General features: G+C 42.3%; 1 long non-coding RNA gene across 3 annotated transcripts; it reads right to left on the minus strand.

Moving 5' to 3' along the window:
- Positions 1-197: 197 nt before the first annotated feature.
- On the minus strand, positions 198-25802 carry LOC116583583. Of its 3 annotated transcripts, none has more exons than XR_004282789.1 (5): positions 25697-25802; positions 13475-13494; positions 5746-5981; positions 5004-5275; positions 198-2433 (listed from the first exon to the last, which is right to left on the minus strand). It is a non-coding gene; the product is annotated as an uncharacterized LOC116583583 (long non-coding RNA). The 3 variants fall into 3 exon arrangements; XR_004282790.1 differs by lacking the exon at positions 198-2433 and adding an exon at positions 6750-6808 and having other exon boundaries at positions 2448-5275; XR_004282788.1 differs by lacking the exon at positions 198-2433 and having other exon boundaries at positions 2448-5275.
- Between the last annotated feature and the right edge of the window lie 762 nt (positions 25803-26564).

The following is a 26564-nucleotide window of genomic DNA, read 5'->3' on the forward strand; positions in this document are numbered from 1 at the left end:
GGCACAACAGGCACAGTGCCTGGGGCCCATGAAAATGTTTTAATTTCTTTTAAAATCAGAAGAAAAACTTCTAGGTCGAGGAATGTGTTTGGATAGCTAAGACTCTAATATTCATCTTAAAAACCATTAAGTCATAAAACATAATTTTTAATGTTTTTGTATGCAAAAAGGGGCATCAAAACACACACACACACACACACACACACACACACACACACGTAAAATATATTTGTCTGCTGGGGCCACCATACCAAAGAACCTCACACTGGGCAGCTTCAACTACAGAAATGTATTGTTTCACAGTTCTGGAGGCCAGACATCTAAGATAAAAATGTCAGCCAGGAATGGTTCCTTCTGAAGTTTGTGAGAGAAACAACCATTCCTGGCCTCTCTCTTTGGCTTGCAAGATGGCCATCTTCTTCCCGTGCCTTCACATCATTTTCCTTCTATGCAAATCTGTTTTTCTTCACATGGTATTCTTTTCATAAATCACCAGCCATATTGCATTACAACCCACTGGAATGACATCACCTGAACGAATTACCTCTATAGCTACCCTGTTTCCAATTAAGGTCAAATCCCGAGATACTAGAGATTAGGACTTCCACATATGAATTTTGGAGGGGACACAATTCATCCCATTATGGGTTGTGACAGTAACTGCCTGAGGTGAGGTGGTCAGTGCAGGAGGGAGGGTAGAAAGCCCAGAAGCTGGAGGACAGAAGACGAGGACCTCAGGCATTCTCAAAGGATGGGACAAGGAGAAGAGGAAAGAGAAGATGGCAGACATGTAGAAAGAGACAAGGTGGAAATTGCATGATCAAAGGTCTCAGGTGCCAATGGAGGGCATGAACTTGGGGGATACATAGGGGAAATCAGTTTGTCTGGTATTAGGGGAGTAGCAAAAGGAAGGTTGGAAAGGGAGCTGTAGCCTTTGTTCTGGAAAGCCTTGAACACAGGCTAAGTGGGAACACTGATGCTATGATTTCTGAGTCTCTTCCTTCTTTTGTCTACCTGAACTAATCAGCTTGGTAAGATTAAGAACCCGAAGGTTCATTCTTGTTTTAAAGCTGTTGGTTTGCATTGAGATTATTGAAACTTATTGAAGATGATCAAGCCTCCAAATTATTGAAAAAGGGAGTTGACCTATTTCTGATAACCTTGAAATATTAATTAGTCTCCATGTGTTATTACTTAATCAGCCTCTATTTCCTATTCTAAGGGCATGGCAAGAGAGCAAAGAAACCATAGCTTGTCTCAGCTTTCAAATAAAACTCAGTCTCTTTGGAAAAACATCTGGGACTAATGTGGATACTAAAACTGTTACCTCACACACACCAGCTTCATTTGCTCTTTCATGAAGAAAATTTTCCTCTTATGGTTGCCCAGATCCACACGTCTATTATTCAGGATCTGATGTAGCATGGGCACCATTTGTGACCACATCCTCTGAAAACCACTTTAAGTGGGTCCGGAGTCTTTAAAAATAGGCTGGGCTCTGGCAGAGCTTGCAAGCAAAGGAGGGAAAAAAGCAACAGCTTAGCTTTTTTGAAAATAGTTTTAATTTTAGCCCTTCTTTTCTTACTTATATGCCCTTACAGATCTCAGGATATTAGTGGAGCTAATATTCTGAATTTCTTATTAAAAAAAAAAAAACACAACATAGATTCAAACCGACTGTCTGATTTAAAGTCTTGGATGACAAAAAGCCCGTTTTCTATATAGTTCTGGTCTCCTAAAAGCACTTAGCTCTGTGTTTTCTTGGCAAACCAGTCTGTGGGGCTGATTGAATCTCCCCACACGGTGACAGGACTTCTTCTTAATTATTTCAATTGTGACTCCTGGGACACTTCTGAGCAGTAGTGTGTTTCCATTCAGCGGTGACATTAGAGCAAGTTGCTTCTAAATGGCTGTCAAGCACGTTGCCATGGCAATGGAGCCCGCTGGTCATCTGGAATGGAAGTTCTTCAAGTTCTGCCGGTAGTCATTCTCAGACTTGGTGTGCCACAGAAAGACTTATCTGTCTGGGTGTTTGTCTGAAACACTCACTCCCGGGACACCGCCCCCCCGCCCCCCAAGCGTTCTGATTCAGGAAGTTTGGGGATGACGGTATTTATAACCATCTCTCCAGATGATGACCGTTCAGGTGGGCCATAACCTCATCATCAGAAAGACTGCACGCAGTACCCCACTATGACTGAAACCGTGTCCCCTACAGAGTGATGGTCTTCATCCTTGTTGGGTCAATGTTCAGGGCTGCCCCCTCTTTCAAGTCTTCCGAACATCTGCATTCTGCCTGTTGCAGGATCATTATATGTGAGCGTCTGCCATGCATATGCTTTGTGTTTATTTTCTGCCTTTTCTGGGTAAGATTCCCCAGCTCCACAAGCAAGGTCGGCTGTTAGTAATTCTCTGCTTCAATTGGCAAATGACCTACCAAGGACATGCAATTGAAATTAGCATATGCATTCTGAGACATCTACAATTTCCTTCTGCCTACAACTTCCTGAATAGTTTATTAAGGTGTGTGTATGGGGAGGGGAGGTAAATGGAGGAGCTCATGAAACCCCTTTGAAAGACCAGTACCTCATCTGCATGAGAAAGCAGCTCCTGGGGGCAGGATTAGAAGGGTGTTCTGGAATTCAAGAGTTCTGAACCTTAGGGTTTTTTTCCCCAAGGGGTGAGGATCAAGCATGTTGGTTTATGGGAATGAAAAGAATGAATTCTTTGTTGAAAATAGAGTTCAGTATCTTTGCAGTGCTTGCCATCCACCCTGGTGACTAGGTGATTTACCTTTATTTGGTTCTTTGTAAACTTCTGGAGGGACAACTATTAGCTAACTATCAAGGGGTAAAGCTAGCCCCGTGTTAGTATTGACTTGGAGCAGGAGGTGGAGCTTCTCAGCCCCTACCATTGCAGAAAGTCTAGCAGAGCCGGCTCAGTTGGAGGAATATCTAGTTATCAATTAACCTCTTAACTTCTCAGCTTCTCAAAGGATATCCTAGATGACCCTTTCTTCTGTTTAACAATCGCTAATAAATTCAACTGCATTTATTCAACATGCAAATATTGAAAGCACTAACCAACCATGTCTTAGGCATTGTGTTAGAAGCTGCTACCTGAAAGAGAGATTAAAAAAAAACCCACAATCTTTTCTTGGAAGTGTTTGAGCCCCACTTTCTTCCCCGAATAGGTGGCTCAGACAGGACTTCACAGGGCATGTACCAAATACGCCTATTTCGGAAACTAAAACCCACACAAGACAGCATGGGGGCTGGTACTTTATTAGTTCCTGGTGAGGGTGGACAATCGCCTTTCCAGTTCTACTTTGCATTTTACGAAGTGGAATGATCTTTTAGAACCGCAAAAACTCTCATTAAAGTGCTCTCGATCTTAAACCTCTCTTCCGGGCTGAATATGTTCAGATGCCTTCACTTTCTCCCACTTTGTCTGGGTTTTAAACGTTTTTCAAAACTTATCGTTTCAAAGCAATTGAGTTTGCTGTCAATGGAGGCAATTTTTGCATGGAAAACACATTGCTACTTGGAAATTCAATAGCTGCAAAATGTAAGTGGGTAGTATGGAGAAGAGATGGTACCAGTGTGGGCTTTGGTGCCAGATACTTAAGTTCAAATCTCATCTTGGCCAATTAGTAGTTGTTGGGAACTGAGCATGTTTCTTAATGTACAAGGCTCAGTTTCTCTCTGTGTGTGAGCGACTAGCTCCTTGAGGAGGCTGTTGAGCTGATTAAATGGGTCACCCGGTATAAAGCATCTCGCCCATAAATGTCAGTTTCCTTTCTTCATTTTCCTGCTACCCCAAATAAGAACACTTAAGGATGGAAATGCATTAAGGGCAGGATGTATGTCAAAAGGAAAAGATGAGAGAGTTTTGGTCTTAAACGACCTTGATCTTTGGTTATTTATGGAGTTATCTCTTGGTTCTGAGAAGGTTTCCAATTAAGCTTCTAAAATGTATTGGCTATTATAACTAGAAGCAAAGCTGATCTCCTGTCTATTTTCTTCTCTGGGTCTGTCTATCCATCACCCAGCCCTCCCACATTCTTTCTTTGAAATAAAATACTGTGGAAACAAGGTAGTTGGCCAGATGCATACTTTAAAGCTCTCATGGGGGACCACATGGTAATTCTTATTTAGGACTGAGTCTAAGAATCACAAGGGAGCTTTTTAAAACTTTTTAAAATATTCTGGGCCCATCACAGACCTAGTAAATCCCATTCTCTGGACATGGGGAGCTGGCATGGGAAAGGTCCCCAAGTGATACGAGTAGTAACCATTACTTTAGGGCAGTGTTTGCAAACTTGAGTGTGCATCAGAATCACCTAGAGGGCTTGGCTCTCCCCATTCTCCACTTCATTCCCAGACTCTGATTCTACAGATCCAGGGTGGTGGGGCCCCAGAATTTGCATTTATAACAAGATGATGCTGATGCTACAGGTCTGAGGATCGCCCTTGAGAACCACCGAGGTAAGGCTTTCTTTGTATTAATACAGTGGGAACTCGGTTACAACCTCAGCAGCCCTAAGCCCCAAGTCTAGGAAAGCAGATACAAATAAATGAAGAAATAAGCCCCTTTAAGTCAAGTTGAAAGACAACAATTGTCAAAGACAATGGATGGCAAGGTTAAGAGGTGAAAATGACTGTCTTCAATAATGTGGATATTTTCATTTGTTATTTTTATGAGTCTGATGCCAGTGGCTTGCAGAGAAAGTAGACTTTGCACCTTACTAGTGAAGGTGGGCTATGAACAAGCGGTCAGCTACTTCTGGAAAGGTGGGCAGCCTCTTGGGGACTCTCTCCCCAACCTTCCAATGGGCTGCAGGGAGATTAGGCACTGAGTGTGACACTAAAACCACAGGTCTGGATGCCCTCTTATGCTGCCGGTGTGGGATGAGGTGTCCCTCTTACCTGTGCGTGTTTTTTTTTTTTTAAGACTTTATTTGTATTTATGAGAGGTCAAAGAGGGAAACAATATATAGTTACATTTTTCGATGTTTTGGTCAGATCTCTATGGAAGTCACAACATGTGGCTTCCAAGCATCAGTCAGATGGAAGTGTGATTGTCAGGGTTTTCATGTCGGCAGAAGGGTTAGGCTTCTTCGTGTAAAATATTATCTTTCTGCTTGGGAAAAGATCTTCAAACAATTCCTCAAAATATGGATTTTTTAATGGAGCTTGAAAGACAAAGCCATAATTTTCACAGAGACCATGGAGTTTTCAGAAGACATTTAAAGAGGTGGATGGAATGTTGAGTGCTGTAAAAAGAAAAGTGTAAAAGAATCTGGGGGCTGGTAAGCTGCTAGATCACAGGAAATATACGGAGGATGAGCAGAGTCTGAAAATTACATAGTTTGGTCAATTTGATTATCAGTGGGTGGATTATTTGGTTTGTTGATTATCTGCAACAAAATTTTAATCCCAATATGGTTTCTTTCGGCTAGCTTTGCCTGCAATTAGCTAGCATGTGCTTGGGGAATGCCGACACACTCTAATATTAGCTAGAGGAAAATATAATCGCCAAGGTAAATCTGCAGCCACTGCAATGTGTCCAAAAGCCAGACGCCACTGGGTTTTATTTTGGATGTGGTTTTGGATTATTCAGGCTCTAAAAATGCAGATAATCAGAAGGGGAGTGAACTCTTCCCTCCCAGCATGCGGGACTTCCTTTTGGTCCCCTTCCCATAGCCCTGCTTTCAATGGGCTCCCTTCCTGCTCAAAAACCTACCTGAGCATCCTGCGCTGAGAGCTGGAGCACCGGTTTTTCAGTGCAGGTGTGCGGCAAACGCCAGGAACCGCACTGGGCTTCTCCCACTGTAGTTATTTGTAAATCGCTGCTGTCAATTTTAGTCTCCAAATGCCCCTTATGGGTCACAGGCAAGTATTGCTCTGTCCCCTAGGAAGCTGTGTACAGGTGAGTGAGCAGAAGGTAGTAATGGACGGCCGCACAGAGTTGACGTTTAGCTATAAATAGAATGCATTTTTCAGAGAAACCACAGTAAATTTAAATGGAAATTCCCCAGGAAAACAACTCAAACTTTCCCCAGGGTTCCTCCCCCCACCCGTTGGGATTAGGTTCAGTTGCATGTGACAGAAAACCCAAACTAAAAGAGCAGAAACAAATGTAAGTAAAATAAAATAAAATAAAATAAAAGTTAAAGGTCCATTTCTCTCTTATGCAGATAGTAGTTTTATGAAGTTATCCCAGTGAGGGGTTCCTGTCAGCTTGATGCTTAGCTAGGCTCAACAGGTGGTGTTCACCAAGATGCCTGCAGAAGCTCCAGTCATCCCGTTTGTCTTTTAGCTGCCAGAAAAGCAGAAGGGTCAAGGAAGGGCATGTTCTTTCCCTATGGGGACCAATCCTGGAAGTTTCCCAGAACTCTTCTGCTCACACCCCACTGTCCCGAAGACTTAGTCATGTGAACACATCAGTGAGCCTGAGAAGTGTTGTCTTTATTCTGGATAGCTCTGTGCCCAGCTTAAAAAAAATGGTGGATTCTGTTGCTAAGAAAGAAACACCGAATGGATATCAAGAGATAAATTAAGTCTCTGTCACACACTGCTTGTCTTTTATTAAGGGCAAAGCAAACAGACCTCCAGGAGGGCTGGTCTTCTATTACAGGTCGCCCTTATGGTTCAGAGGAAGAGAAAACCTGTTCTTTCTCTTTGTCTCCCTTCATAGTCTCTCCAAGTCCCCCTCTACTCCCTGCCCACATTTCCCATGGCCCTCACCTCAAGAAGCTGCTGTGATGGACCACTTTGGACGACTCATCAGGAAAAATTGTGCAAGTCTTTGAAATAGAAAAGAAAATTACTAAGTGTTTCCTCTAGTGTACCTTTCATGGTTATCCCCACTGTTCACTGTCATTGAGCTTTTCTTTTCTTTTCTTTTTTTTTTTTACAACTCTGTAAGTTGTTGACAACTGATAATAATGCGAACTATTTTTCCCCACAGGAACACAAATTCATTGTGTCTGGAGGAATGCAATTGGTTATTGGCTCATTTTGCACATCTCTGTAATTTTGTCTCAGGATTCCTTTTCTGCTTATATATGTGTGGTGCTTTGAATTCTTTTTGGAATAGGTTGTAAGAATTCACTGATTCCCTTATTAACTAATGAGTTAAACCTCTGACAGGAGTTCAGTTCTTGGGTGTAAGAGAGTCACAATTATACCTTCTTTAAAAAATTAACCTTTAGGATTCTTGAGCCTGATTTTGTGCCTGGTGTTTTGGTATATTCTGATGTTCTCAGTCGTCTCTAAGCACCCCCCACCCAACCTATTCTCTGTGGGTCTTTAATGTACGCTGTCATATTAAAAAAAAAACAAGCCTTAAAAGGCAGCATCATTAATAACATACTAATGGCAACACCATTTACTGAGGGAGGATTAGCTGGATGACACACATACCTTCCTCACCCCACACTGGTGAAAGGAGGGTGATTATACCCATTTTACAGGTGTGAAAACCGAGGTCTGGTGTGGCTCAACATCTTTTCCAAATTCCCATAGCTACAGAATGGCAGAGACTTGATTTGAGCTCAGCTCCAACTCCAAGGCCAGTATCTACTTCCCAGTTCCCTAAGCTCCAGTGTAAATGGCCAGAAGTGACCATTGCACCTTCCCTTTCCGGGATATTTACACAGTAACAGAGAATTGTGAGACCCAAAGTGTAACCCAAAGGGATGGCTTTCTACTAGTGGGATTTCAGACTTTTTTGGGGCTGAGATACTTCCTTGGGGCACAAATCCAATCACTTCACAAATTATTCCTTGCCTATTGAGCTTCTGAGTATAACTAGCTTTGCTGGGAGTGGTGAGTGTTGGAGACAGTGGAGTTCCAATTCTCTTAGACATGGGACACACAAAAGTAGGAGGCCCTCTCTTGCTTGCTACTCATCTCACAGAGGAAGAAACCAAGGGCCAGAGAAACATCTCTGACTTTTGGCAGGGGTGGATCTCCCTGCTAGAAGAACACTTGGCAAGTAAAGGATTTAGAGGGTGTGACGCAGTGATGAGGATCCAGGAGGAGACAGCCAAGGAAGTGGAAAGTGTCTGAGATGTGGATTAGAAACTCTGAGGTTTGAGGGCTGATTCTGTTGTGCGTTGCTGGATAGGTAATTTTAGCTCTTTCCCCCTAAGGGCTCTTATCTTGAAAATCAGGGAGCTACGGTTTCTGAGATCTTTGCAGTGCTAAAAATCTTTGAGTCTATGAAACAAACACATTGGATTTATTCATCACTGTCAACTCTAAGTCTTCTTGCCTGTGAGGATAAGCCACATATCTCTTTTGTTCCACCACCATACTGGCAGTGTTCACATAATTACCTTCTTTGGTCCTTTTAGTAATTTCTGGAGGACATCAGGAGATTATTCCCATTCCCATTTTGGAGATGAAAAACAGAGGTCAAGATGTTCAAGAATCTACCCCAAAGGTCATATTTGAATTTCAGTGTTCCTACAGGTGGATTTTTGGAGCATTTTGATATGTCAGAGGATTGGGGACCTTTTTTTTTTTCCTAAAGATTTTTTTATTTATTTGAGAAAGAGAGAGTGAGAGAGCAAGCACGAGGCGGGGGGAAGGACAGAGGGAGAAGGAGAAAGAGAAGCAGACTCCTCACTGAGTAGGAAGCCCCACACGGGGAACTTGATCCCAGGACTATGAGATCATGACCCGAGCTGAAGGCAGATGCTTAACCAACAGAGCCACCCAGGCGCCCTGGATCTGGGGCCCTTAAGAAAGTCCCAAGTCCTCAATGCTGTGATGACAACTAAGCATGTGGTTTCAAACATTTCAAGAAATGATTTGGAAGAATTCTCTAGCTAGGAGAGGAAGAGTTGGCTTCATCTTGAAAATGGGATTATGAATACCCGCCTTGCCTCTGCCTTCTGCTCAGGTCCTGATCCCAGAGTCCTGGGATCGAGCCGGGCATCGGGCTCTCTCAGCAGGGAGCCTGCTTCCTCCCCTCTCTGCCTGCCTCTCTGCCTACTTGTAATCTCTGTCTGTCAAATAAATAAATAAAGTCTTTAAAAAAAAAAAGAATACCTACCTTGCAAGGGTGTTGTGAAGATTAAATGAGATAATGCAGGTGAGACCCTTAGGACCCAGCTGGGCACACACTGGGCACATCCAAAGATCTGCTGACATTACTCATAATACTGTTGTGTTGGAGGTACTACTGTTCAGTAGTACTAATGTTCAAATATCTGAAAAGATATTTGCTCATGATACCTATCAATGAGGATGTCTTTGCCAATAGGCATTCAATTCTAGCACTCTGTATCAATACAATAGCCCTATGAATATAACTCACTTATCTCTAATTTAAAATCAAATAAAATTCCTCTGGAGCAAAACAATCAGCTAATAGCATACAGAATATAAACACGATCACTGACTTGGGCAAGAGGCACATCTGTCTCTTTAATTTAAGCTGTTGGATTTGATGGCGTGTTTAGAGATTTTTTAAATTTATTTTTATTTTTTTAAAAGATTTTGTTTATTTATTTAATTGACAGAGACAGAGAGAGAGTGAGAGAGGGAACACAAGCAGGGGGAGTGGGGGAGGGAGAAGCAGGCTCCGAGTTGAGCAGGGAGCCCAATGCCGGGCTTGATCCCAGGATCCTGGGATCATGACCTGAACCAAAGGCAGACGCTTAATGACTGAGCCACGCAAGCTCCCTTAGAGTTTTTTTTTTTTTTTTTTAGGTACTTTTCTTTTTTAGCATAAAACGAATACATTCACAAAGTAAATATTTCAAACAGAATAGGACTTTATAAAACCAAAACTGCTGCCTAGACTATTTTTCCCCCTAATCCACCTCCTACCCTTCAGAAATAACCCTGTTAGTCATTTCTGGAATCTTCCTAAGAATTGTTGGTGAATCTAGGTGTACTTATCTCTACATCTTCTTTGGAAAAAAGCTAACAGGATTGTATTGTTCTGTGCTTTGGTTTTTTCCTCTTAAGAATGATCGTGGACTTTATTCTCTATCTGTTCATCTCTCTACATTTAGTATTCCAGGTATTAATATATCATAATACAGTTAATCTGTCCCTTCCCTTTGGTTACTTAGGTTATTTTCCTTTTTTCTTCCATCACAAACCACACGATAGTGAACAGCCCTGTAACGTGTTTGTTTGCATTTTTGTGTATAACGAGGGCTGTGTGTGGACTCAGCATTGCGCTGTCAATCATTACAAGACGCACTGGGGGCTTGAAGTTCCCCAAAGGACCAGCTGTGACCATCACAATGTTTATACTGTGACCAAAAGCAGTGACTACTGAAGAGAATGTGGAAGACCACTGCATTGCTCTTATTAGCATGCAAATATTTATTGGGATATTTATTGGGATTCTCCTTGAACAGAACAGATTGTCTCCTTAAGCCCGTATGGGTCACAATGTTACCATGAAACAGAAGAAGGGATTTGAAAGGGCTCTTGTCAAGTCAAAAGTGCTGTACAGTTGACCAGTCCTGTTCTGAGCAGCATTGTTTACTGGTTACTAGCGTGTTCTTTTAGGATGAGGCTCACTGAGCCCCAAAGCCAAGGGCTCTGCTCCATCCTTCTCCATCAACCTTCTCATCAATCATTTTGCCTACACAGTGGGTCCAGGTTGGGTTCTTTCCAAACCCTTCTCTTCCCCACTACTTTCTTTCAATATGCCATCCCATCTGGCCATAGGGAAGTCCTTACTGTGTGCTAGGCACCATTAGCAGTATAGTAAGTACACAGTCTTGCAAGGTATGTAACACCTCCCCCCTTTACAGGATGAGGGGAGAAACTGCGGATCAGAGGGGTTAAGTGACATCCACAGGGATTACACAGTCTGTATTTGGTGACCTGGGATTGAAACCTAGATGTAATAAACCCCTAAGGCCACGTGTTTACTTCTGTATCAGCTGCCTGCTACCTGGTCTCTGTTAAGACTCATTTCTTCCCCTCTGGTTAATTTTGCTAGATTAGGGTCTGTAAAATATCATTTAAAAACAATTTTCCACCCAAAAGCCTACAAAGACCTACTTCCCAAAACCATGCTGATTTTCTCAATGAAATGAAAATGTTAATCTTTGAACTCAGAACCTTAATGAACTTTCCAGAAAAATTGTCTGCCTGTCTTTGCCCCTCTATCACTGCAGGGAAAGAGTTTATTTAGGGAAGTTATAAGGAGATCTTTTGAGTCAGACTGACACAAGCTCCCATTCCTATTCTACCACTTACTAACTGTGTGGATTTGGGCAAGTGAGCTAATCTCTCTCTCTTTTTAAAAATATTTTATTTCTTTATTAGAGAGAGAGAGAAAGAGAGAACAACCGGGGAGAGGAGCAGAGGGAGAGGGACAAACGGACTCCACACTGAGCATGGAACCTGATGAGGGGCTGGATCTCATGACCCTGAGATCATGACCTAAGCTGAAACCAAGAGTCGTCGGGTGCTTAACCAACTGCACCACTCAGGTGCCCCTGTTTAAACCTCTGTGTCCTCAGGCATAAAATGGAGGGACCATACTTATATTATCCAGAATCCTTACAACCCTACTGGTTACAAAAAGAGTCAGGGAGCTATTTTTCTGTATTCTGTATCTAGCTCAAGACTCTGCACCTGGTGGGTGAGCCATGACAGCTACTGGAATGAATGGATTGAATGAAAGGTTTGTTAGGTGAAATAAGCTAAGCAAGGGACCGCCTTGAGAACTGGGGGTGGTGTGTGTTTGTCTGCTGGAGGGACTGTGATGAGGAAGAAGATGTGGAAAAGACAGTAGTCTCCGAGGAAACACATTTGAACAGAAAAGCCATTAAGGATGGTGCCTGACCCCCAATGGAGAGGCAAGGAAGTCTAAGAAAGAGGCATTGGTACATGTGGCTCCTCCTCGGCATCAGACAGTACTTGGGCTGATTTGTTTGTGCCTATCAGAGAAGTACGGTGAGACACAAGCTACATTCTGCAATCCCCATGACACAGTACGCACACGACTGAGGTCTCAACATTAGAGTGCTAGAGTTTGATATCCTCAGGAGGGATGTTATAGTAAAGGTATGTTACTATTTAAAGGATTTTTGACTGATGTTCACTGTGGTTTCTTTACATTCTCTGAAGGCTTTTATTTACTTACCCGAGAAAGTTAGGGCCCATTAACATTAAAAATACACGTTCACTGTAGTTTCAGATTGACCACCTAAAAGTCACTTGACTGGGGATTTGATGCTTCATGAGAGTGGGGTGAGGGGAGGGGAACAACAAAAAACAGCAAAACAAACAAAAAAACCAAAAAACCTCTGAGAGACACAGTCCCACCAATGTGGGATTGAAAATTGTTCTTTGTGTTATTATTTCACACCTGGGTCAGATCCGTGTTTGCCAAAATTGAAGTTTCCCTACATTTCTTTTAGATTTTTGTCTGTGGGAGTATATAAAATGGAGGGAGAGGCAGTGTGGCCTAGGGAAACAAAATAAAGGAACAAAACAATCAAAAGTAAGCATGATCGTAAAATATATGAATATGTTCAAATTCAAATGATATTTTAGAAATAAGTAAATTTAAATCTGTGAGGAATAAGACAGATTGGTGCAGAAAAGCAAAACAAAAGAACAAGGATAGTGAAGAAATAGATCTGTTCATGTAACACCCACTGGTGTAAATGTTTGCTTCTTGGTGTAATTTGAATAAAAAAAGCATAATATGATTTATTCCATCTTAAATAAAACCAAATGGCATTAGGGATCTCCCCAAGGAAGGACTTCAAGGTCATGAAAGGAGTTGTCCTAGGACCTACCTGCACAGGATACCAAGAAGGTCTCATTGTGTGTGTGTGTGTGTGTGTGCATGTGTGTATGTGCATGCACACGTGTGTGTAGTATGACAGGCATATAGAACACTCCAGAAAGGGGATAGTGGAAACCTGGGTGGAGTCCAGAAAAGGAAGAACAAACGGTGGGGTGTTGGTGTTGGTTGTATATACATCTGTAATGTATGCCTGGGTTTTTGAGAGCATCTGAGGGTTCTGCAAATGTAGCATTTCTCATTTAGAAATCAATAAACATTGGCAGTTTTGCATTTCCTCCTTTCTGTCTATATGCAGTGATTCTCAACCTTAGTTGCACCTTGGGGTCATGTGGGCAAGTTGCATAAAATAGGGTGCGTTATGACAGACCAGTTAAATCAGAAATTCTGGGAGCTGGAACCTGGGCAGTATTTTTTTTTTAATTTCCCAAGTGATCCTAAAGCATTGTGAGAGTTAACCATTGGCCCAGAAGTATTGTTTAAAGTGCAGTGCTTGTAACTTCAATTAGGATTGTAGCCAGCAAACTACTTCTGGAATTTAAGGGTTCTTAGTGGCCATAAAGCCCTGAGACAGTCTTTAGATAACAGCTATGTATGGGTTTTGGTGATCCAATTAGGAATCCTGGTTCCATCACTTACTATTGGTGAAGCCTTGAGGAAGTGCTGTACTTACCTGAACCTCAGTTGCTTCACCTGTAAATTGGAAATAACATTCATTTCATGGTGTCATTAAGAGGATTAAGCAAGAGAATGTACATATGCACAAATTATCTGGTACAAGTCAGCATTTGTTCCACACTTTCCACTCGTTCATCAGGCCCTGCCCCACCCAAACCAATGAAGATGTTTAAGACATTTATCAAATCTGCAGACACAAAACGGGGAACTGTAGCCAATGCAAGAAATGCTAGAATCAAAATTCCAAAAAGGATTTTGACAGGTTGGAAAGATGGCTGACACTTGCAAGATAAATGCAGGGACTTGAACTTAAAATTTAATAAAAAATATAGAGTCATGATTTATACCAGGACAGGATATGAGAGTAGTTCCTCTACACAAGGTCTGAAGTTTCACTGACAGATTTAATAAGGGGCAGCTGTGTAGTGTGACTGCTAAGAAACCTGATGTTGTTGGAGGTTGAATGAAGAGAAATGTGGAATGTTGGTCTCAGGACTGAATCTGATTTTTTTTTAAAGATTTTATTTATTCATTCGACAGAGAGAGATCACAAGTAGGCAGAGAGGCAGGCAGAGAGAGAAGAGGAAGCAGGCTCCCCGCTGAGCAGAGAGCCCGAAGTGGGGCTCGATCCCAGGGACCTGAGATCATGACCCGAGCCGAAGGCAGCGGCCCAACCCACTGAGCCACCCAGGCGCCCCCTGAATCTGATTTTTAAAAGCTCATCATACCACAACATATACAGAAGACCTACTGTGTGCCAGGCTCTGTTCTAGGCTGTGGGGATACAACCTCTTTGCCTTCTTGCAATTTAAATTCTATGAGGAGTAGGGCTGAAGAGACAATACACAAATAAATAAGTTATACTAGCTATTAGATAGATATAAGAGCTTAGGAAAAAATCAGCAGGGAAGGCAGAAAGGCAAATGTTGTAATTACAAGGGGTTATTTGCAATTTCAAATAAGGTGACAGGAGCTACTAGCTTCATTGACATTTGGATAAAGATTTGAGGGCATTAAAGAATAAGATGTGGGGGAGGGGAGCACCTCAGGCGAAAGAACCATGAGCACAAAGATCTGGATGGAGGGTGTGCTTGTCTTATTCAAGAAAATGAAAGAAACCCTAATTGGAAAATTGCATTCAATCCGGGGCCTAATCTTTACTCTTTTTAGCTGAGTATAAAAGTAAAATATTTGGAAACAAAGCAACGTGAAAAATACAAAAAAAACTAAAGACAGTATAAATCACCCACTATTCAGGTATTCTTGGCATTTTGGCATATTTCCTTCCAGGTTACAAGTAGACTGACACGCAGAAGTAGCAGAAAATAGCAAAGTTGAATTGAGATTTTATTTTTTAGAGGCTCTTCAGACCTCCATTTCTAGTTCCATTGACTCTGTCTGTACTCCTAGAGTGTGGCATTCAAATTTGGGCCTTAGCTTACTTTCAAATTACTACAGGTCAAATGTAGCCTCTGACATTGCTTTCAAATAGTTGAAATTACAAATGTTTATGCTACAGATCCTTTACATTCAAAGGTGGATAACTTTTAAAGACAGCAACTTTGGCAGATAAGAAGTGTCCTCTCGGAGCTTTCATTATTATGGGCATTGAACATTTTCCCCTATGTTTATTGCCCATTTGTAATTCTCCTTCTGTGATTTTCCTGCTTGTCAATAACCCTTTACAAAATGTGCCACCTCAACTAGAGTGCTTCTACGAGATGCTGAGCCAAATGGCGAAGACTCTTTTTGTTATAGGTTGCAACCTTCAGTGGTAAGTTGTTACCAAAAATGACTGCAATGATTCCACCCAGGCCATGTGCCCTTTTGTAACATGATTTTGCCTCTCCTTTTACCAAGAGGTAGAGTTGATTTTTCCTCATTTAAATTTTGGCTGGCCTTGCAACTTGACAGTAGAACATGGCCAAAGTGACGATGTGACTTCCCGGCCTAAGACTTCAAAGGTTTAACAGCTTCTGATTTTGCCCTTTTATGAGAGAGTTGCCACAAAATGAAACTCAGGTTGGGTGACTGAATGAGTGACCAAGTGGAGAGAGAGAATCCACATGGAAGAGAATCCAAGAGCCCACCCAAGAGACAGCACCAGTCATTTATTATGGAGTGGGACTTCAAAAATAGATGGTTGAGTAGGCCCATCTTCTATCCTCCAGGCCCAGTGGAGTCACATGGAACAGTGAAGAGCTGTCCTGTTGACCTGTCCAAATTTCTAACCCACAGAATAAAGAGTAATAAAAATGGTGGTTATTTTTAGCCACCAAATTTTGGGGTATACAGTCATAGATAATTGACATGTAACAAATGTGGGAACATGGAATTTTTACTGTTTTCCTTTGAAGTGCTCCCATTGGGAAGCAGGACTAGACTTTTTTTATGTTGCTCTAAAGAGCAGAACTAGAACCTGCTCCAGGGAGGAGGTCACATGGAAGCATGTTCTTAGCTGGATATAAGAGCTGACAATAAGTAGGTGCCAACAATGGAATGGGTTATTTTGCAAGGTAGAGAGCTAGCTGTCCCTGAATATAGTCCTAGAGAGCCTGGATGACCACTGATCAGAGACACCCATCATGGGGACCTGTCAAGTCCCTTCAAGTATTATGACTTCATTAGTGGGTGAAGGGAAAGGGAAACTGGATGCTGGGATTTTTAGTCAAATATGATCGCTAAAAGTTACTCAGAGATGAGTTTTCTGTTTGTAGAGTATCTTTATTTTCCATCTTGGGTTCTTTTACTGTTAAATTTTTAATGAGGAGCTCAAAATAAAGGTAATGGTCAAGATATTAGGATGGCTTAATTGTCATAAATATGGTGATTTGGGATAATACAATGGACGGTACTTTATCTTGCTTACATTTCTAGTTTCTTTCTTTCTTTTGAGAATCCAGTGGCAGGATTTGAGCCCTTCCCCACTCTTCACCTCCACTTTTATATGGAAGACGCCTACGAATTTAAATTTTTTAAGAGAAAGACAAAACATTCTTGAATGATAATAATGATGAATGTTTGGTTACACAACAGTCTGGTGAACTATTCATCTATGTTCCTAATGAAGGACCAAGTTTTGCTCACCAAGAAATCATATGTGTTTTTTCTGGTGCTTTTAGAATATCTCTGCATTCTTTCTTCCCTTCCATTCTCATTGCTACAGACCCTTCAGAATACAGAGGGAAGAAAATGCTTAAACAGAAATCTGTAAGCAAGTTCTTTGTAAGTCATAAGTCAGAGGCTCCCTGTCCCATAATGGCATGTTAGAAGAAAAAAATCTATGACTGTGGTTGAAATAGTCAGATGGAAACTATAAACTCTAAAGAGATTTCTTTGGCTTCTACAGTTCTTTACAGGAGTCTGTGACCCTGGGACATGAAAGGGAGAAAATAAATATTTCTCAGTTCTAAGTAATGAAATAATATCACCCATACTTTGAATTTCCAAGAAAATGATAGTAATATAAAATTTGGAGCCTGTTTTCAAGGTTGGAAGGAAGCATGAAGTAGCTACCAACTTGGCAGATCTCAGTGTATATTGATGGAAAATTATGATCTATAATTATTTTCAGGCTGGGAGAAGGGGAAGAGTAACATCTTCATTAGACATATTTAGGTATGAACTCCATAATTTGGGTAAGCTGGTTGAAGTTTAATGAACTTATATACCTAAGCCAGGTATGGCTGCCTTGGTTCTTGTCAATACTTTTGGCTGTATGGGACTGTTCTTCCCTTTAATAGAGAAAAAAAAGTCCAAGTTTTTATGAAACAAGTAACAGCATGATAAAACTTAAATTTGAACGAGCCATACATGTATGGATATCAAGTTTCCAAACTAAAATATAAGACCAAAATGCAATTTGAAAATGATACTGTTAAGTTTGGGTAAGAATGGATTCTTAGAAGGTCCACCCTCCTGGTAGTGAATGGGAGAGTACTGAAATGGGGGCTTTCTCCCTTAGTCAATGCTAATGAATGGCTCTTCTGTGGGATGACTCAGAGTGTCTGACATGTGTTTCATTCAGTTGGGGATATAGTACCTGGGGCTTGATCTTCATCCGAGAAACCTGGAGCTGTTTGCGGTGTCAAGATCGGGGTAGCTATGCTATCCTATCAAGGGTTTGGTGGGGCAAGGGATGGGACAGGATGTATATGCTTATTTTAAAGGAAATTTCACTCTAGATAGAAGCATTCATTTTAAACTTTTCTTACAAACATGCGTGTGAAGGAAGAGGACCATATGGGCCAATTCAAAGATCTACCCTTGAGAGGGACATTTTATAGGGAAATAGAATGGCTAAATAATAATTTTTGGTACAAAATATGACAGACTGGTTTAAGATCACTAGACTCTTGACTTATAGTCAGCTATCAGTCACCTTGGTAGGTAATTCATTTCTTAGAGCCAAGACTTAATCCCATTGAGGTTTTTTTTTGAAAATTGTTTAAACATTCTTCAGAAAAGGGATTGTGAATTATATTCTATTAAAAAAAATTCTGTCCCAGATTAGGTTTGAAGGAAGTTTTCTTTTACTTGCATTTCTTAGTGACTAAGGAAGTAATCACAAGTGGCCCCAGAGTTCAGAGATAGAGCTACCTGAAAGAAAAGAACTGTGAGGGGCATGGAGGGGGGACACCTGGGTACTCAGTCAGTTAATTATCTGATTCTTGATTTCAGCTCAGGTCATGATCTCAGGATGGTGAGATTGAGCCCTGCATTGGGCTCTGCACTGAGCATGGAGTCTGCTTAGGATTCTCTCTCTCCTTCTCCCTCTCACACTCTTTCTCTAAAATAAATAGTTTTTTTTTTTTTTAAAAGAAAAGAACTGTAGGGAAGGTTGCCTGGTAATTGATGTGTAAGAAAGAGTCATTTTCAAACATCTGCCAGGACCAAAGGGTAGAGAGTAAGTTGTTTAAGTCAGATTTTCCTACCTCTACCTACCACCACCATCACTGTGGTGTATAGTGTTCAAATATGGCTGCCAATCATTCCTCCTATCTCTGTACACACTTCTGGCTCTGCTCACTGAGAGGTAGAGTCTGTCTTTTCTTCCTTTGAATCTGGGCTGGGATTGTGACTTGCTTTGACCAATAGAATTTGGCAGAATTGACTCTTAGCCTTTAAGAGGACTAGTGGATTGGACTTAATTTTAAAACTCAGAAGCCAGGTAAGAAGTCTGCATATGTGAAAGCCAGGGTGTTTTGAGAAAGCCCAAGCTCACCATGTGGAGAGGTCACATGGAGTGAGATGTCCCTGCTATTGCCACCATCCCAGCTAAGGTTCTATTTTGAATGTAGCAGCCTCAGCAAAATCAGAACGGCCCAGGTGAACCTAGGTCAGAAGGGTAGGTGCGGAGAAAGAGAGGTAATGTGCAAGTTGAGGAAGTAGACCAGAAGTCACCTTGCATACCTTCCCTTTGTAAGATTCCAATCTGAAGCCCTAGCTGGGAAAGCAAAAAGTTACAAGGCTAAATCAAGTGCATGGTTTTGCCTCCTGTCTTGGACTGGACATTCTAATTTTGCAATTGAGATTCTTTTGTGGTGCAAAATAAGCATAGGACTGTCTTTTACCTAAAAGGGAGCAGAAAATTCATGGGCCTGCAGACATTTTCATTCAGGGGCAGGGAAAGTCACTCCCACTGAATTACCATTAAGAGTGAAGTGTTAGGACAATCTAACAGTAAAGTTGAACTTTCATTATTTCATAAATTATGCTTGATCAAAGTATACTGATCACCCTGCACATGGCCAGAAGCCCAACAGCCCACTTGTCAGGGAGAAGCTTACCTTTTCCTGAGTCTAAGACACTGCTCCCATTTCTTGGCAGCCCTGGGTTCCTGACTATCATTCTGAGTTCTCTTGCTATTGCCCTTTCTGACCCTTCAGTGAGGATCCCCAAAGGCAAAGGTCTCCCTTTCCCCAATTTCCCAGAAGCATCATCCACCCAAGGAAATTCTATATAGCAACATTTTAAGGGTGTCAGCTACTCCAGTAAATGACTTGAAATTAACTCTTATAAATCCACATTTTTAGTACTCTTAGGCAGTGGGAAATTCCCAGTGACTGCTGCTTACCTTGGATGATCTCATCTCTCTTCTGTGGTATCCAGCCTTGGAACACCCACATTTCTTCTAATTTCTAAAGCAGAAGAGTTCAGCTCCTCTTACCTATCCCAGACTACTTTCCAGCTTAACAGAACGGGTCTTTAAACTTGTTAAGGCACCTGCTACACACTGCCTTAGGCACACGATAATGGCCGACTAACATGTATTCCTGTTCTGCACTGGCCAGGCCCACATGTTAAGTCCCATATGTGTACTCTACAATGTGGACATTGCAACAACCCCAGCGTCTCATTTCATAGTGAAAAAGCTGGGGTACAGAGAGCTAAGTAAAGTGTTCAGGTCACACAACTGGATAGCTGAATTAGAACTTGAATCCAGGGCTATAGGGTACAGAGGCCAACAACTCAACCATGGCCCTAGCTCCACCTTTAAAATGATAACTCTCTCTTTTGATGATGCCATCCTTAGGTAAGACCTCACTTCCCAGTAGTCAATGTTGAGAAACTATATGCACATTATTTGTCCCCTGTTTAGAACTAGTACCACAAGGGGCTTGGAGTTTTCCCCCTTATTTCATTTTTATGGGTACTTTTCCTGAATGTTGAGAACTTATCATTTGTTTTAATTTTTTTAATTTGAATATAGTTGACCCACAATATTACATTGGCTTCAGGTGTACAACATAGCGATTCATCAAGTCCATACATTATGCCGTGCTCCCCGCCAAGTGTCGCTACCATCTGTCACCACACGACGCTAGTACAATACCATTGGCTATATTCCCTGCGCTGGCTCTTTCATCCTCAGGGCTTATTTATTTTTATGTTTAATATAAAAATGTTCAGTGGCAGTTGATTGAAATTATGGTGATGTGGAATGGTTTGAGATGGCATTAGGAATTTGATACTTCGATCCTACCACAATCTCTTGCTCGTAATCCTGATATGCCTGGAGAAATCATCCTCCTGGGAGAAAGCCAAGAAATGGCAAAGCAGTATTTTCTCATGAGCTGTGGCTTTGTCTCCAAACCTTCACTCTGAACTCCAGTGATTTCTACCAGGCTTTGAGGAGCTAGCTAGGGGCCTAAAAGTGCCTTCCTCCAAACTATAGTCTTACTCCTCAAGGAGTGAAGGGCATTCTGACTCCTTCCTGAAGTTCCAGAAGAAGGAAGGAAAATTCTCTTTCCTTCATGTTCCTTTACAAATATATGCTCAGTGCTATTGACCTGCTGGGCAGTGCAGAAAATGTCGAAGACCAAACTCCATGCCTATTGCCGTGCAGTTTATAGCCTAGTGGAGAGACAGACATTAAACAGCATAGCATGCAATGATGAGAATCATTTATAACATGTGCTCTGAAGAACAAGGATAGGATGGGATGGCCACTCTGAGATCTTGGAGGTGAGCAGGAGCCAGGCAGTTGAAGGTCAGGGTGTGTCCCAAGCCAAGAGAGTAGTAAGTGTGAAGGTCTGGCATCAAGAAAGGGTTTGATGAATTGCAGGCACTGGGTCTTAACAGCAGATATGGGGCAAGTGGCATATCAAATGATATGGAGTAGGGCCTTTGAGACTATGGTAAATATGAGAGTTATTCCCCCCTTTTTGATAACCAGACCCAGACCCAGACTCTTGCCTCATTCTGTATGGTCCCAGTGGGCGTTGGGCAGGGATGTCACACAAGGTAGGCCAATCAGAGTGCACGTCTTGAGGATTTGAATGTTAAATAGAGTGATCAAGGATGGAGAACATTCAGGGCCATTGTTCTGAGCTGTTTGTGTAAAGAGGTTTTCTGTAAGTTTCTGAGATTCCTAGAGCCCATGAATCTCCTGTCCTTTCCAAGTCCTGCTTGTTCAGCTTTTCCTTTAATTCTGGTTGAAGTTAGGTTTGATTGCTGTGACTCGCAACTAAAGAGACCAAATGGTAAAATCCTCAATTATTAGTAATCAAAGTAGATTAGGAAGCCAGCAATGTTGACCTTTAGAGGTTAGCATGGGCCAGACACGAGGCAATGTATTTTAAAAAATCACTCTGGTCTCCTTGCTTCCTCTTTTGCCCCCTTCCCTCCTCTCCCATAACCCACTATGAGAGCCTTGTACAGCCCGGGTGAGTGTTGGGGTGTGTTCGGCCTAGAGAAAGGGCAGAGAAGTCACAGAAAATGAGACAAAGGTGAGAGCCCACTTATTTTGATGCCCTGCTGTAGGTAGGAGAGAGAACTTGGTGGCCTGCTCTCTCTCTCTCCTGCCACCCTCCCAGCACAGGTGGTCTTGATGTGTCCCATCTTCTGAGTGGGGTACCAGAAAACCTTAATACACAATGATTCCATCAGCTAGAAACGATGATCCACTGAGAGTCTTGCAATTCACCCAAGCAGATCAGTACTCACCCTTGTGTGTAGAATGAAATAAAGGCCTTAATTTGGATATATCCTTCCAAAAGGAATGAAGTATGGAGAAAGATGGAGGCACTGCTTGTCTTTTGAAGTCAGCACGGGGTTTCTAGAGAGTGGTGTCAACTCTTCTATTTGCCCTTGCCTGCTGGGAGGCAAATTTCTCCTCTGATTCTAGGCTTCCCAGGCTAGATGGTCAAATTTTTAAGCCTCCCAGGGAAAGGCTACAATAAATACCCATGACCAAAAGGAATCTGTGACTGAGGGTACAGAGGAATTTGTGGTGGGAGAAGAATTTGCCCATACAGCAACCTAGTTCTGTGAGGGCTGAGTTCTCTGGACTGAGGTAGGATCTGCGGACTTCCTTGGTCAACGAGAATAGTCCTCACTGGCTTGGTTCATGGCCACGAACAGAGGAACACACATCATTCTCATTGAAGTTCCAGAGTAGGAACTGGATAGACAGAGGATTTGAGTGGGTTGTTTGTCCAGGAGGGTCCCCCCACTGAGAGTGCCCTGCATTTCTTGCACAACCCATAGATTTTTGCCCTCAGCTCTTCTCAGACCCTGATCCAATTTGCTGTGGACAGAACAGGGACACAGACACAGAGCACGCTGCTAAGATGATGGTAAGTTGGGGTGGAGAATCATGGTTGGGCTGCTGTTCTCTATAGGTGTCTGAAGGACCTATGCATTCTCAGAGCCCTTCTGGGTGTCCTGGGTGGGCACCAGTTCCCATCTTCTCCCTGTAATGTATTTCCAGTCAAGTTCTTGGCTATGCAGCAACTCCCACTGTCCTGTCCCTTGCATTACAATCTCATTGTTTTAGTACAGAACAAGGCCGTAGAAGCCGTCTAGATCAGCTACTCCACTTTATGGACATGGAGACCAGGAGTACTATAACCTACATATTTTAGGATAGAAGTGTCATGGCCAAGTCCTGAAGAGGAAAAATGTGATTGTTAAGGTCAATTTGAGATGGTTATATAAATGGAGTCATACCATATGGGTTGTTTTTGCATCTGGCTTCTCTAACTACAAATGAAGCTTCTGAGATTCACCCACGTTGTAGTGTGCATTGATGGCATGTTTCTCTTCATTGCTGGGTAGTATTCTGCTGTATAGACCCAGTAGCACATCCATTCACCTGTTCATGTGCCTGTGGATTGCCTCTGGCTTCTGGCTATTTTGAGTAAGGCCACCAATGAGCATTCTTGTATGAGTCTTTGGATGAACATATATTTTTATTTCTTTTGGGTAAGTAGCTAGAATTAGACTTACTAGCTCAGAAGACTTAGATTTTAATACCAGCTGTGCCACTAATTTGTTGTTGCTTTAAGCAAATTATATACCTTCTCTGTGCTTCAGAGGACTCATTTATAAAAAGAAGGGGTTGGACTATATGGATCCCTGTGAGCTGTTCTCCTTAAAGCCTCTACATACTGAATCTGTTGGTTGGGCGGGGAGGGGAGTAAACAGTGAAGGGTTGAGTCTCCCCCTTACACGGCCCACATAGCCTGACTAAATGTCGAAATGTTGACCTTCCCCATTGGAGTTTATTTGAAGAGGGAAGTGTTTCATGATTCAGAATGTTTAAAAATCATTGGCCTACATAATCTCTCAGATTCCTTTGACTCTAAAATTTTTGGAGTTGATGAGAGAATTTGCCTTCTTCCAAACTTCCATGAGTAATGTTCTGGGAACAACATCTAAGATCACAGAAGAGCCAGCTTGGGTGAAAATTACCTCTCTTTTCTCTCTCTCTCTATGGCAGAAGGTGAAACTAAACTGTAACTGAGCTGAAATACAAACTCAAAAGAACATTGCAGACTTCCAGTTCAGACGAGATGGTATATGCATATTTCTCCCTGCTCTTCCTTGCTAAATGTGATTACAATCCCTGCAACTCTAATTCAGAAGGCAACCAAAGGAGAAATCTTAAAGGTGGTAGGAGAAAGAAACTGGTTTGGGACTCCCAAATTAAAACCACAACACAGCTTCAGGGCATTGTAATGTCAGTCACCCCCACTCAACAGAAGAAAATGACCAGGCCTGGGGTTTCCTAACCCATACCCTAGCAACAGAAGACACTCAGCTGGGCTTGTTTCTCTCCTAGGTCAGATGGAAGTCCTTTTGACAACACCAGGCAAGCCCAGAACCACTGGTAAAGGAGTTCATTGGGGAGCAGTAAGTGGCAAGGGTAAGGCTATCCTTCCTCGCCCAGCCTGAGATTCCTCTCTTCTCCCAAGAGATACTGAGAGATGCCTAAGCAGGCAGCTCCAGCTAGAGAGATCCCAACCCAAATGGCCCAGCAGGCCAGGTAGTCTCTTTGTCCGCATGGGCTTACGACTCCCCTCCCCCACCTAGAGACACCTGCCTGCCTGGCCTAGGGAAACCCCTCCCCACCCAGCAGCCCGTAAATAAAACAAAACAAAACTGGAAAATCTCCATAGAAAAATAAACGTTTTCAAAAGAGAGGATATACAGATGGTGAATAAACACACGAAAAGCTGTTCATATCATTAGCCTTCAGGGAAATGCAGAATAAGCCCACACATTAAGATATCACTACACACTTATCAGAATGGCTAAAGTAAAAAATAGTGATGATACCAAATAATGGCAAGGATGTAGGGAATCTAGATGTCTCATGCACTGCCGGTGGGAATGCAAAATGGTACAGTGATTTGGGAAAACCATTTGGCAGTTTCTTTCATTTTTTTAAAAGATTTTATTTATTTATTTGACAGGGGGAAAGAGAGGACAAGCAGAGGGAATGGCAGGGGGAGAAAGAGAGAAGCAAGCTCCCCGCTGAGCAGAGAGCCCGAAGTGGGGCTCAGTCCCAGGACCCTGGGATCATGACTTGAGCTGAAGGCAGAAGTTTAACCAACAGAGCCACCCAGGTGCCCCAGTTTGGCAGTTTCTTAAAGAACTAAATGTGCAACTACCATATGACCCAGGGATTGTACTCTTGGGCAATTATCCCAGAGACATGACAATTTAGGTTCACCCAAAAACCTGTACATGAACAGAAACTTAATTCACAATAGTCCCATACTAGAAACCCAGATGTCTTTTGGCTGGTGAAGACTTAAATAATTTATAACACATCCATACCTTGGCATACTTCTCAGTAGTTAGCAGGAAAAAGGAATGAACTATGGATACAACTTGGATGACTCTCCAGAAAATGATATTGAGTGAAAAAAGCCCATTCCAGAAGGTTATATACTCTGTAATTCTATGTGCTTAACAGTTTTGAAATGACACAGTTTTTAGAAAGGAGAACAGATGAGTGGTTTCCAGGTGCCAGAAATTAAGGACCTGGGTGCGGCAGGAGAGAATATGGTGGAGGGGGCCAGAAGGAGGTGGGTGGGATCATGAAAGGGCAGCAAGAGGGATCCTTGTGGTGACGGAATGTTCTGTATCTCCACTCCGGTGAAGGTCACAAGGACCTGTGCATGGGGTAAACTGATATTAAAACAAAACACACACGTGCAGGCACACTCACACACAAGTGAGCACAGGCAAATATGGGGAACTCAGAAGACGATGGCTGGATTCTATCAATGTGACTGCTCTGGTTGTGGCATCAAGCTATAGCTTTGCTATAGTTACCCCCTGGGGGACACTGGTAGAGGCTACACATCTCTCTGTATTACTTCCTCAACTTGCACTTGCATCTAACAATGATCTCAATCAAAAGTGCAATTAACAAGGGAGGGCTTTTCAAAAACAAGGCAGTAGATGGTGAGTGAACACATACCTGGATCCCCGGAAGGACAGATGTTTAAGGGAGTCGGGGTTGTTCTTCATTTCCAGAGAGCACAGTGACTGCGGAGGTCTCCTTGTCAGAATGTGAGATGCTGGGCTGCCACGGTTTCTTGCTCCTGAGGAGAGTCCTTAAAGCTCCTAACACTCTTTTTTCAAATTTAAAAAATGAGGTAACCTGCTTTGAGGTGGGGGAGGGGCTGCCAGTAAATGAGACTGTAATTAGTGAAGTATTTTCAGGAGCACTAGGGCTCTTATCCGTTCGTTATACCGGATCCAGGATGTTTTAATTGCCCTTTTATAACAAGTGCCTTGACAGACACTTTTGTCTTCACTCGATGTGTGAAAAAAAAAAAAAGTTCACAAACTAAAACACTACAGCTTAGAAGAAACACCCCTTCTGAGAAAGGATGTTTTGAATATAACATCACATCGTTGATGGAATTTAATTATATACGAGCAGGTAAGTTTAGCACCTTGTAGCCAATTTTTACAGTTGTGATTTTAGGTTTCTGTAATATATTTACTTATATTTAACTTAACTTTTTCTAAACACTGAATTTGCAGGGAAGTTCCCCCTCTAAGTCAAGGCTGGCTGCGGGAGACAGAGATGATTGAACTTGCAGGGCTGTGGAGCACTGCCAAGAAGGGGTGACAAAGCAATGTTTTGGGGGTCCCTTGTGCCTGGTCCAGACCCCTCCTTAAGACAAACCCTCCTACCCCAGCTGCTGGGAGTATGGACTGTAGATGTGCCCCTCCCTGGAATCCTTCAGGGGGCTTCAGGGGACTTCCTCACCCAAGGCAAGGTCACCTCCCAGAGATGACCTGGGATCTATGACTGGCCGAGCCCCCGGCCTCCATCT

Source organism: Mustela erminea, chromosome X (assembly GCF_009829155.1).
Source record: "Mustela erminea isolate mMusErm1 chromosome X, mMusErm1.Pri, whole genome shotgun sequence".
Lineage (NCBI taxonomy): Eukaryota > Metazoa > Chordata > Mammalia > Carnivora > Mustelidae > Mustela > Mustela erminea.